We start from the raw sequence: 12,844 nt of genomic DNA, 5'->3' as shown, positions 1-12,844 counted from the left end.
TTGACATAGATGCTAATGCAGCTGGAGAGCTGTCTCTGTCACTAACATTAACAGGCTTGATAAATCCTGTGGAGGACAATATAATGAAAGCACATTGTGGTAAATTCTCTTGGGATCCTTGAGGTTCAGAGGTGCTCACCACTCCAAGAGGACAAGTGGGCTATTAAGGGCACAGAAGGGCAGCTGGTTCATGCTGACTGCATGATCCTCCACCCCTTTCTCTGTCTCTGAAGGTTACTGCAAAAATATACTCTGAGCATGCAAAAATGAGGTATGTGTACCTGTGGCAGTATAATAAGTCAAACTAAATTTCCCTTTTCCTTAGGAAACTGTGGGGAAAATCATCATTTTGAAAGAAATAGGTGTGAGTCTTGAGCTGGTAATGTCATTACCAGAAGAGGTCAGGCAGAGTAGAAATGTGCTTACATATTTACACCTACCTAGTGAATACATCCATAGAGACACACACTCATAGAGAGACACACCAGCATTGTAGAAGTGCACACATTGTTGTGGAAAAGGATGTCAAAGCTACTGCTCTGGAGGTCTGGGGACAGAGAAGAACTTGGTATAATGAACTGAAACGTCTCATGAAATTATCGGTCCCATTTCTTGTCTTTCATGTCATGAATATAGCTAGTGTCCTGCATGAGAAATTCTGGCCAGGCAGGATACCTTCAGATGTATAATAGCTCTGATATTAGATATCTGAAGAGAAGGATTAAGGAACGTGGATTACAAACAAAAGAGTGAGAGTTGAAATATTCCAGTAAGAATTGACACAGTAGAGGGACTTCACCGAGTTCAGTCCCCTGTCATTTCTGGCAGTCACATCATGTAATCCCACAGGTTTAGAATTGATCAAACTCTATTTTACAGCTAATTAGATTTTTTTCCCCTTAATGCCTCCAAGTAGAAATCTATTCCAGATCTTCATTGCAATAATTTCTATAAGTCTTCTAATTATCAGCATAAGTTTATTTATGACTAGGTTGTATTAGTTCCTTAACCTAAATAACACTTTCTTCACCATGGGATTTCCTTTGTTAATATATTTTTTAATATATATTTATAAAGACCAAACATAGACCCTTCCAGACACTAAGGGGAACCTAAACAAACCAAGTTGCTTGCTTTCATATTATTTATATGTGCTACCCTTCGTTGGTGGGAGTGGTGGAGGGAGAAATGGGAATCTGAGGACGCAATCTGCGTTAAACTAGATATGAGTCAGAAGGTTAAACCTCTGCTCATCACTCAGAGAAGGAGCACCTCTGGGAGCCTTTCTTTCTAAATTCATAGAAGACTTAAATAGTTCAGACAAAAATCTGATCTGCAATTGACTGAATCACACTGAATACCTAAATATTGCCTTTGATTAAAATTAAAAATGTACCAGCCAGTGTTACCATTATTATAAACTCATGGGAATAAGCTTTCTTACTTGTGCTGTGCTTTCTCTCATTAATTTCTCATTCTGGTTTGTTTGACTTCATTTGCTTGTAATAATAGAGGGAAGAGAAACCTAAACTGGTTTTCCTATTCAGTGTTTCAAAGTGCTTGTATAAATTCAAGCAGATAAGAGACAATAGCATACTATTAATTCATGCTTTTATAAATTATATGAAAACTAGCCTAAATGGCATTGTTTAGACAATACTTGCATAATGACAACCTTTGATACAAAAAAATATAGTGAATGAAAACTGAAATGAAATAAGATCAAAGTAGAAGTACAAAATTACAATAGGCAGAATAGATGAACTTTGGAACAAGTTATTTAGAATAATGGTGTTTTCTACAACAACAATAATTTTAAAATCAGATGTATGTATTATCTTTGGGAGTAAGTAACTTAGTTAAGTGTTTGTATTACACTAGGTGATCATAATAATACTGTCAATAAAAACAATTTGTTTAAAGTTGTTGGATCCACTGTAGGATTATAAAACTGGCATAGGTTAGAGGTGTAAAAAATGAGGTAACTCCACAATTGCAGAGAGGTGAAGCTGGTAACTACCTAGTCTTGAAATTGGAGTGTCAGCAAAAAGCTTATATGCAAATATGAGATATGTTTCCTGTTAATGACTCTTTCCTGTTAAGATTACAAATTTGTCTAGAGTAATGAATACAATGGGTAAGATACTCACTGTTATGGATGGATGGAGGATAGGAATCAATGAGACTCATGAAACCAGCTCTCATTTGTGCTTTAGGAGCCACTCCTGGAATTTGAAATCCTTGTGAGAGGATGCCTGGGGAAGCTGGCTGAAGGCTTTCTACTACACAAATTTCAGACAAAATGCCAATAATGTGAAAGTTTATATTGAGCACAGATGCACCCCCATACACCAGACTTGCCTCTTCATGTCCATCATGAGCAAGGTATTTCCACAGTATGAGTAAGATGCATTCCAAGAAAATACATGGTGACACTAGTAGATATTGCCCTTCAGTCACCAAAAGGTACAGGTGTTGTTTGGAGGAAGATTCTGGAGTCACCTGGCCCAAAAAGCAGAGCTACTGTCAATCATCAGCCAATAGACTTACCAAGACTCGAAATCATTCAGAGAGGGAGATCCCACGATGTCTCTTGACCTCTGTTCCAGCACTGCTCTGCCCTACTATACTTTTCATACTTCCTGCCTTCCAGTGTTTAAAGTCTGAACAGAACCCTTGGTCTCTGAGAATTGCCCCTTGTTTTACTTTGAGTTCACCATTTTTGTAGTAATCCTTCTTTAGCAGGATTGCCTGGGTGACAAGTTTTGACTTGGCTTGCTCTTCATTTCTTTTTTTTTATAGCTTTATCTTTTTATTGCCTCCTACTTATAAGTTCTGTTTCTTTGCACCCTGATATTCTGAATTCTATGGATATTTTAACATTTCACAAGCATCACATTTCTCCTTATCTTGTGATGTTTTTATGACATAATTCCCATTTCTGCTTGGATTAAGAGGCATCTGGAGGATTGATTAAAGTTCACTGAAATCTTATGGGAAAGATCTCAAAAACTGATTCAAATTCAGCTTCAGCTTCTCAATAGACTGCACAGCACTCATAGTATGAGGCTTAGCAACATGAATACAAGGGTTATGATTTCCCCTCTCTGTTCAAGTAGGTGTGAATCCAGGCCTTTCCTATTTCTCAAACGTGTATAAAACAGTCTGAAAGAGAGAAAATATGAGGAATTTTCTTAACATAATGATGACAGGTTTTTCTGTAATACGTATTAACTAGTTTCAAGTTTCTCTTCTGCAAGATGGAGACAGAGGGGCACAAGATACATTTTTTACTAAGTGCTACCCCATGTACAAGGTACATTCTTTTGAAGTATCAGTGCTCTTTCAGAACATCTGCTCTTCAAAGGGAAAAATGACAACTGGTTTGAATAGGAAACCTTAAGCCCTAAGCATAATAGATAAAGAATGTGAATGTCTTTTGATGTAACCAGAAGTCTTTGATGTATTTATAAAATCTTGCAACTCATCTTGTATTTTCAGCCAGTTAATATATGGATTAAAATAATTAGTTATAACTAACACATTTTACAATGTTTTTAGGTTGTCCTCCTGGATCTTCTTTCTTCCTTCACTGCTGACATGCCTGCTACTTTTGGAAGCCATATCACTGGTTTCTACATTCAAAATCTGATATGCTAATAGAGAAATGTTTAATGACCCAAATAAAGCTCCTTAATACAAATGGAAATTAAAAGCAGAGTGCGTGTTGGATGAGGGAAACCAGGCTGTTGCTATGCGGCTGGTTTCATTTACAAAGTTGACAGTTCCCTTGCTTAGCAAAGCAAGAGCCATACTCTACTTTCATTTAGTGACACAATAGTATAATCCACACTAGCTCCACTGAGGTCAGTAAATTTATTCTCAATGTATCTCTGGGGGAGCAGTATTTGGCCTTCACTAGAACAGGATGTCATTTGCCACTTTATAAGATAAATGTATTAGAGACTTTCAACAAAAGTCTAAACCAAAGTATTCTTTCTGTAGAGGTACCAGTGTTATTAAAATCATCTTACTCCTTTTCAGTGGCTGTCTCCCATGAAAAAAAAAAAAAAAAGAAAAAAAAAAAAAAGAAACACTTCTCTCTGGGTTTCAGGAATTCTGTTTGAGCAGCTCTCTCCACTGCTCCTGTCCTGAAATCTGAGAATAATGTCTTCTATGAAGCCTTCCTTTAAAAGCTCCAGCCTTGCCTGGTGCTTCCATTTTATAGAGAAGGTGTTGACTTCAGAAAATGTCAAGAACTATTTTGGCTTTTTGACCACTCATGGCTTTATTTTTCACAATATAAAATCAGTTGTTTTCAAATCAGCAGAGTGTAATTGCATGTGCTAAGGGAGATTTCACATCTCCTCTGCTTTAATGAATGTGTCCCAGGGCTATGTATCTATCTGCCCTTTCAAACTGCCTGCTTAATTTCCCCTGCAGCAGCCCAGCACCTGCTGCTCATTTCACCATGGGGACTCAAAATGAATTTTTCTAATACTATTCATGCATCTGTCCTGCACATTCTTATGTGAACATCTCTATTACTTTCCTTCTGCCAGCCTACCTTTGCTTCTATGACCTTTTCTTTTATGAATAACCAGGGACTTTGTCCTATGTGAGGCTTTATCAAACTGGTGACACCTGGTCTTTAGTGTTGTCCACATACCTGAATGGCAGATATGATATACCAAACACAAGATATAGGACAGAAAGCCTACTGGGATTTACTTTCATGTATTTTGTACTTTCAGGGAAGATTTTCCTTGTAAAATCTTGTGGTTTAGAGAAAAATGTCAACAAAATGTTCTTTCTGCTTCGTATCTCTCCTGTCTTACTGTCTTCTCACTTCTTTTCCTGTAGGTCAGTACAATTTCTCCAGATTTATACTGGTATAACAGGAAGAAAAAAGTTCCTTATTCATTAGACACAGCTGAATTATTGTCAATTTTTTCTGCAGTCACCAAATAATGCTTCTCCTCTTTTTGCCTCATTTATTGCTTTGTTATAACCGCACATGAAATGTCACCATGGCTAGTTTTGGATGTACTGAACAATAAGGAGGCAGGATTCAGCCTGGCATTAAGACATGCAAATTGAGATGTCTATGCATGAGTTGGAGGAGAAAATCAGTTGCTAAACTCAGTCTAAAGGTAGTAGGCACCTTGTGTCAACTGAGATGTGCAAGTATATCATATATATCAATATAGGGACAGCAGACATCATACAAAAATGATGATAGACCTTCTGGAGAGGCAAGTCCATGTGAAATCCAAGAATACCCCACAGCATCTTAAATGATGTTTAAGCATCTAGCTCCAGGCAACTGAAACCCCACTACTAACACTATCTCAGTTTATGTGTCCTAATCTTAAAATTAATCCCTCTTTATTATATACAAGAGGTGGTAATCCTGCAGGCATTATTCAGGCACAGTCTACTCTGTTTGTAGATGGGCTTTTGCCTGAATGAGGCCAGTTGGGTTGGCTTTCTGTGTATCTTTTTCCATCACTGTGTCATAGATTATTTTTCATGCACTACCTACTTTAAATATTATTTTCAGTTTAGGAAAACTGAACTGAACTGAAAACTCTGTTAAAACTTCTTTTGTTCTTTTTTTTTTTTTCCCCTAAAAATTATCCAGACAACAGCTACCAAATTTGAAGGTTTTGTTTTTCATTCAGAAAGCAGAATCTGGACAGTCTCATTCATATTGTCCAGATCCCTGCTCCTCTATCTCTATCCCTTCAGCTGGAATGGGAGTGTTGAAGCATGTCATAGGAGCTTCTGTCCTGGAGCCTCTTCACTACTTCATAGCACTCAGAGCTAAGTATCTACACCGATGGATAAGGTCCTAATACTTCAGATTGTCTCTGGGGGTGTTTCATTTACTTTTGACCTTACAAAGACTAATTAATCACAGACATTGACTCCTGATTTTTACCTCTCCCCTGTACTAAAAAAAGTCTCATGGGCTTCTTTCTAATAAATGTTACTTGTCTTCTCTCAGATTTTTGTTATGAATGTGTTTCTCCTGGTTTTGCAATCCCCTCCTCAAATCTCCTGCTGGTGCATGCATATACATCATGAGTAGAAGACAGGAAGAAAAACTATAGTGCTTCACTGAAGCTGCATTATATTTCATCTCCTCCAGATACATAATGCTTTGAAAGAATGCAGTGGTTTTAAAGGAAAAGCTACTCAGTGGAACTGACTGAATTAATGAGAAATAGACAAATACCAACACAAAGAAAAGAACTCAAAGGAGAATAAGCCAAAGAAATAATTAAGAAAGGTCAGTTCAGTGAAGCCCACCTTCAACATTTAAATATATTATTTTTCCACTTTCTTTTAAACAAAAATAAAAATCTAGAAAGGAAAATGTTGAAGGCTCCTCTAAGCAGTTTAAGAAAGAAAGCAATCAAATGACAGGAAATATGAAAATTCGAATGAGGAGTAAGGTCTTGGAAAAGACTTCCTGGGTCACTGAGTCCAAACATCTAATTCAGACAATCCGTATGGTAAACTGAACAACCACCCTCAAACTAGCTGATTTTTTTTCCCTTCATTCCTAAAAGGAGGCCACTGAAGCACTGCTGAATTCCTGCCTAAACTTGTCCAGATTAGTGCAAACCAATAAATTCTTTTGTCAACATTATTGATCAACTTCAATATCTTCTCTTATATTCACCCCATATGAGTTACTAACATAAAGCTTCTTTTAAAAACAAATAGATTTAAATTTGTCTTTTATAAATACATTTTGATGATCATCAGAATAAAGTATTAGGCATTATCTTGCATATTATATAAGCACCAAAAATTAGGATTATTACAATATTATACTAAGATTTAAGAAGAATATTTAACAAAACTCTTGATGAAGAAATCACCCCATAACTCAGTAAAGTAAGACACGCAGGTCAACAATGCATATTTCTGGAAATTGAAGAGCATGGATGATGCAGGCTAAATGGGCCTGCATCACTAAAATTTCCAGTGTCCATATTATCTTAAATTTCCTGTGACCCTGGGGTGTCATTCTGTCATCCTGTGTTGCACTGTCCCTGTATTTACAAAAATGGGAATAGCCACATGTCCCAGCATCAGAGTAAGGGTGAAGCGTTTCAGATCCTGTGATAACAATGATCGTATTTTAGACAGACCAGCAACAGGTGTTTATTGTGAAAGTGTGGCAGCCTTAATTCTTATGTGGGACAGACATATGTTTCATATACATGACATAAAGTGTGTGTCATATTTCATATAGCAATACTGAAGACTGCAGTATATAAAAGTTTCTTTTATATAATGAGTTGCTCTATGATCTCATATAAATTCAATCTGTGAAACATTTGCAATGACTATAGTATTTGTAAATGTACTTTTACCATATGAGCTGCAGTATATACTCCCCGTCAAAGAGCATGTAGCAACCTACATGACACATAAACATATTAATAAACAGAAAAATCTGGTAGTAGCAGCCTATAACCAATTTAATGTTGTCTGGAAAGCCTGCACAGTTAAGCAATCCTGAATACTGACACAATACACAAATCAGAAAAGGTTACTTGCTCACTCCTGAAAAATGAATTTACCCAAATGAAAATGTGAGTGGAAAAATGGAAAACCTTTAATTTCCTTTAATAAAAGGAAAGTAAAGGAATTTCACTGCAGCAATTAAAAATACACGTATAAATAACAATTAAGTCAATTTTTTCTGTGTTCACAAAGAGCAACTCCAGACTTGTCCAGGAGTTTCATAGTTTATCACAGAATCATAGTTTATCATAGAATCATCAGTTTATCATATAATGGCTTGGGTTGGAAGGGATCTTAAAGACAATCTAGTTTCAACCCTCCTGTCATAAGCAGGGACAATACCCACTAGAACATGTTGGCCAAGGCCCTATCCAACATTGCCTTGAACACCTCCAAGGATGGGGTATCCACGGCTTCTCTGGACAACCTGTTCCAGTGCCTCACCACCCTCTGAGTGAAGAATTTCCTCCTGATGTTTAATCTAAATCTATCCTCTTTTACTTTAAGATCATTCCCCCTTGACCTTTCATGATTTACCTGAGCAAAGAGTCCCTTTCCATCCTTTTTATAAGAACCCTTTCAGTACTGAAAGGCCACAATGAGGTTTCCCCAGAGCCTTCTCTTCTCCAGGTTGAACATCCCCAGCTCTCTCAGCCTTTCTTCATAGGGGAGGTGCTCCAGACCCTTGATCATCTTTGTGGCGCTCCTCTGCACTTGTTCTAACAGTCCACAACTTTCTTGTGCTGGAGGCCCCAAACCTCGATTCAGGATTCCAAGTAGGGCCTCACAAGGGCAGAGTAGAGAGGAACAATCCCCTCCCTTGACCTGTTCATCATGCTTCTTTTGATGCAGCCCAGGATGCAGTTGGCCTTCTGGGCTGCAAGCATGCATTCCTGGCTCATGTCAACCCTTTTGTCCACCAGAACCTCCAAGTCCTTCTCCACAGAGCTGCTCTCAAGGAGTTCTTCTTCCAGTCTGACTCCTGTTTGGAATTGCCCTGACCCAGGTGCAGCACCTTGCACTTTGACTTGTTGAACCTCATGCGATTCACATGTACCCAATTCTCCAGTCTGTTCAGGTCCCTTTGTATGGCATTTCTTCCTTCTGTTGTATTAACTGCACCACTCAGTTTAGTGTCACCTGCAAACTTGCTGAGGGTGCACTCAATCCTATATCATCTATGCCATTGATGAAGATATTGAAAAGCACCAGTCCCAAGACAGAACCCTGAGGGACACTGCTTGTTACTGGTGTCCACCTGGACATAAAACCATTAACCACTACTCTCTGGGTGTGGCCATTGAACCAATTCCTTAACCACTGAATGGTTTACCCTTCAAATCCATATCTTTCCAATTTAGAGGTTAGTGTGTCGTGTAGGACTATGTCAAAAACCTTACAGAAGTCCAAGTAGATAGTATTGGTCAGTCTTCCCTTGTTGACTGATAAAATCATTCCAAAGCCATTCCAAAGTCATTCCGGGCCACAAGATTGGCCAGGCAGGATTTGCCCTTGGTGAAGCCATGCTGGCTGTCCCAGATCACCTCCTTGTGCTGCATGTGCCTTAACATTGCTTCCAGGGGGATCTGTTCCATGACCTTGCCATGCACAGAAGTGAAGCTCGCCAGTCTGTAGTTCCCCAGGTCCTTCTTTCTACCCTTTTTTAAAATGGGAGTGATGTTTTCCTTTTTCCAGTCACCAGGCACTTTGCTTGACTACCATGCTTTTTCAAATACAATGGAGGGTGGCTTGGCGACTACATCAGCCAGTTCTCTCAAGACCCTGGAATGCATGTCACCAGGCTCCATAGACTTTTACTCGCTAAATTGTGTCAGGAGGTCCCTAACTTGCTCTTCACTTACAGTAGGTGGTACTCTGCTCCCCCAGCTCCTGCCTAGAGGTTTGGAGACTTGAGGGATGGGGAAAGCCTGACCACCAGTGAAGACCAAGGCAAAGAAGTTGTTAAGTAACTCAGTACCTGTGTTTATGTATACATTGAGGTGCAATTTGTTTCACCAGGTTTTCCATGACAGCTGATTTAGCAACCTTTCATATCGACTGCAAGAAACATCAGGACATCATTTTTTTCAGCATTTTAAATGCCAGTTTCAGATTTTAGAGAATCCTGCCTGTTTCTGACCACAGAGTACAGCACAAGTTTAGACAGCCAGCTCAGAAACAGATGTACATCACTAACATGTAGAGCAGGATTCAGCAAACTGAACATAGGTGTGCAGCCTTACAGTAGACACTAATGGGTATCTTACCTATTTCCTACTATGCCAGTGAAATTCAGGTTTCCCAAAAGGCCACATCTGCTGTTTCCGTGTACCTACATTGGATAAACTATGTCATATGATGCACAACTAGGTGCCTATATTTAGGCAACTAAATTTTATCTTTATCTTCAGAAACAAAAACATATTAGCCTAGATGTGGAACACCAGACCTTAATTCAGGCCTTCAAAGATCCATGGCATTACCATCCAAGGAACATAACAAGTAAAAACAAAAAAGCCCAGGAGAAAGTTTGTGTGGGAGGGGAGGAGGAGGGAGAAAATGAACATGAACAACTTCAAAAGTACCACATGCACTAAACATTTGCAAAAGGATTTCCTGTATATTTAAAAGCGACATTGATCTAACGTCTTCTACATCTGGAAGTTCAAATCTATATGCTGATTAACTTAGACTATAGTTTCCATTCTTGAAATGAAAAAACAGGTGTTTATCAAATAGATGGACTAGTCTTAAAACATAATTGCAAACTCTGGCCACTCACAGCAAGAATAAATGGGTCTAAATGTTTTACAAAAACAAAACAAAAGAAAACAAAAAGTAAAGGAAGGTTTTAAACTGAAACACATGGTAATAACACTTTTTGCCTAAAGGAGTAATTATTACGGGAAGCAAATTGTTACAACTGCATTTTCATACATTGGAAAATTAATCTCTTATCAAGGGAGTGTCATCCACTTACTTTTGAAATTGTCTTTGTATGGCAAAAAAAAAAAAAAAATCTCTGTGTCTGCATATACAGTGAACGTGTTTTTTGAAGAACTTGATTATTGTGCAGGGAGAGAGGTTACTTATTAGTCTGCATAGTGAAAAAACTATCACATGAACTTTGTTAGTGCTATTTTCACATCACTTTCTTATTAGAGAGTGAGGTGCACAGCAGATGAAGCAAAGATTTTAAAGGAGTTTTCTTATCAAGGCTTTTTGATTGTTGCTTCTCTGTTTAGCCACATGGGCATAGAGCAGTAAAAACACTGATCTTCTGTAGTAATGAAACCTGTCCCAGTGGTTTTGTGAAGTTTACCTTCAGGCACTTAAATAACCTTCAGAAGTCATACAACTCTCTCCAGTGGTTAAGTAGGAACTTATGCTTCAATGTAAAGTATTCTGAATCACATGCAAGCTAGACATCTAAAACCGCCTTCTCACAAGTGACCTTAACCATTATATTCCTGTCACAGATATCTTCTTTCCATTTTGACCTATCCTGGATTTGTGGGTCACCAATGATCTTTTCTTTCATTCATTTATTCAGTTTCTTTTTGTTCCCCTTTGATTCTGGTTTCTACAACATTCTGCAGCAATAAATTTCACCTTTTTATTAAGTATTATGTGAAGTACATAACTGTTTTGCTCTTAAGATTTTCATCTTGGCAAATTTAAGATTCATTAAAACTACACTACAGCCCTCCTCATGTGACATTGACTTTATACATCATAATGCTTTTGTATCCTTAGATATAAGTATCCCATATGAGTGGGTAACCACATGAATTGTCTTCAAGATTTAAAAATTCAGTGACATAATTCTTCTGCTGTTTCTTTGAAATTCTTAAATGAGCAGTTAAATGCATGCTAATTTTTCTAGAATCTATAAGAATTGTACAATACTGGAGCTTCACAAAGCTAAAGTAACTCACTTTTGACTGTCTACAGCCAAACTGCATGAAATGTAAGCCCGCTGAGTTGCAAACAGTCTTCTTATTACAAGGGTATACAGTGCCTACCACAAGGGAGACATAACTTCTGACTCTTCCTCTGTGGCTCTTTTATTCTCCCTGAGCAAATATGTTCTTGTCAGCACTGCATCTATGGTTTGGCTGGGTGTAGTAGGATGGCTTCTGTATTCTTTCATTGGTTGGCCATTTATGTTGGAATTAGCATTTGTCTAGTCATCTGAGACACAGTGTCAACATCTGGAAAACCTTAGTGCATTGGGGACATGGAGTTTGTACTTCTTCCTGTGCTTGTAATATTGCCTATATCCCTAATGTGAACTATTTTTGTTGCATTTTGATGTGAATTTATTCGATGTGTTGGTAGATTGAGAAATTGAGATTCTATTTTATCATTTTAAATATCCATATGTACAACATTATTTTAAAGAAGATCCTTTCCAAGAGTTTATTTCACCTACTGTTTCACTTATGGCTATGAAATAACTCTCAAAATAGATAGCTATAAACTTTGTGGGTGTTTGGCAGGAAGTTTTTTGTGACTGACGACAAGAATCAGGAAAGCTGCAATCCCTTACTCAAAAAACATGTTCAGACCTACGATGCCTACTGACAGAGGGTGTTTTCTGGATTGATTCTCTCCTATGATTCTCACAATAACTTTTTATGAAAGTAATAGGTGGAATTTTACATCAATTAGTATTTTATGACAAATGAATCATTCTCTTTTCTATTCTTATTTTTCTGTTTTCCACACCATCTTTTTTTTTTTTTAGGTTAATTTAATAATTTATGTACAAATGTTGGTTAGTTTTTAAACAGATAGTGAGCCAAGCTTCTTAGCTCTTTTTAGGTGAATTTAAATATGAAGTATTTAGATACATTTAACATAACTGAGACTTCATGCTTAGAGCATTAGAGAATATACTGGAGAACTGTAAGCTTGTACAGTATATCACATTTAATGAGACACTTAACATCTTTTTATTACAGTTCACTCCTATATAAAACGGGACAAAAATCCCTACCACTCCTGTAGTATAAGGTCACTTTGGTAATATTTTGTACAGCTCTCCAAATATATAAAAAATATGTGAATGCCAGCCATTAGTAGTAAATACACATTGTTTCAAAGCATATCACTTTTCAGATTATATCTTTTCAACATGTGAGTTCACTGACATCAAAAAGGACCTCCTCTATCTCTGAACTTAACTGCATATAGTGCAGAATTATTATTAAAGAACACTAAATCACAAACAAAGAGGAACTTCATTTTATAAAGTGAATGATGGAATTTAGTTTATGACCTGACACAAAAAAGA

The sequence above is a fragment of the Netta rufina genome, assembly GCF_964035555.1.
Source record: "Netta rufina genome assembly, chromosome: 1".
NCBI classification, from domain to species: domain Eukaryota; kingdom Metazoa; phylum Chordata; class Aves; order Anseriformes; family Anatidae; genus Netta; species Netta rufina.
This window is presented reverse-complemented; position numbering follows the sequence as displayed.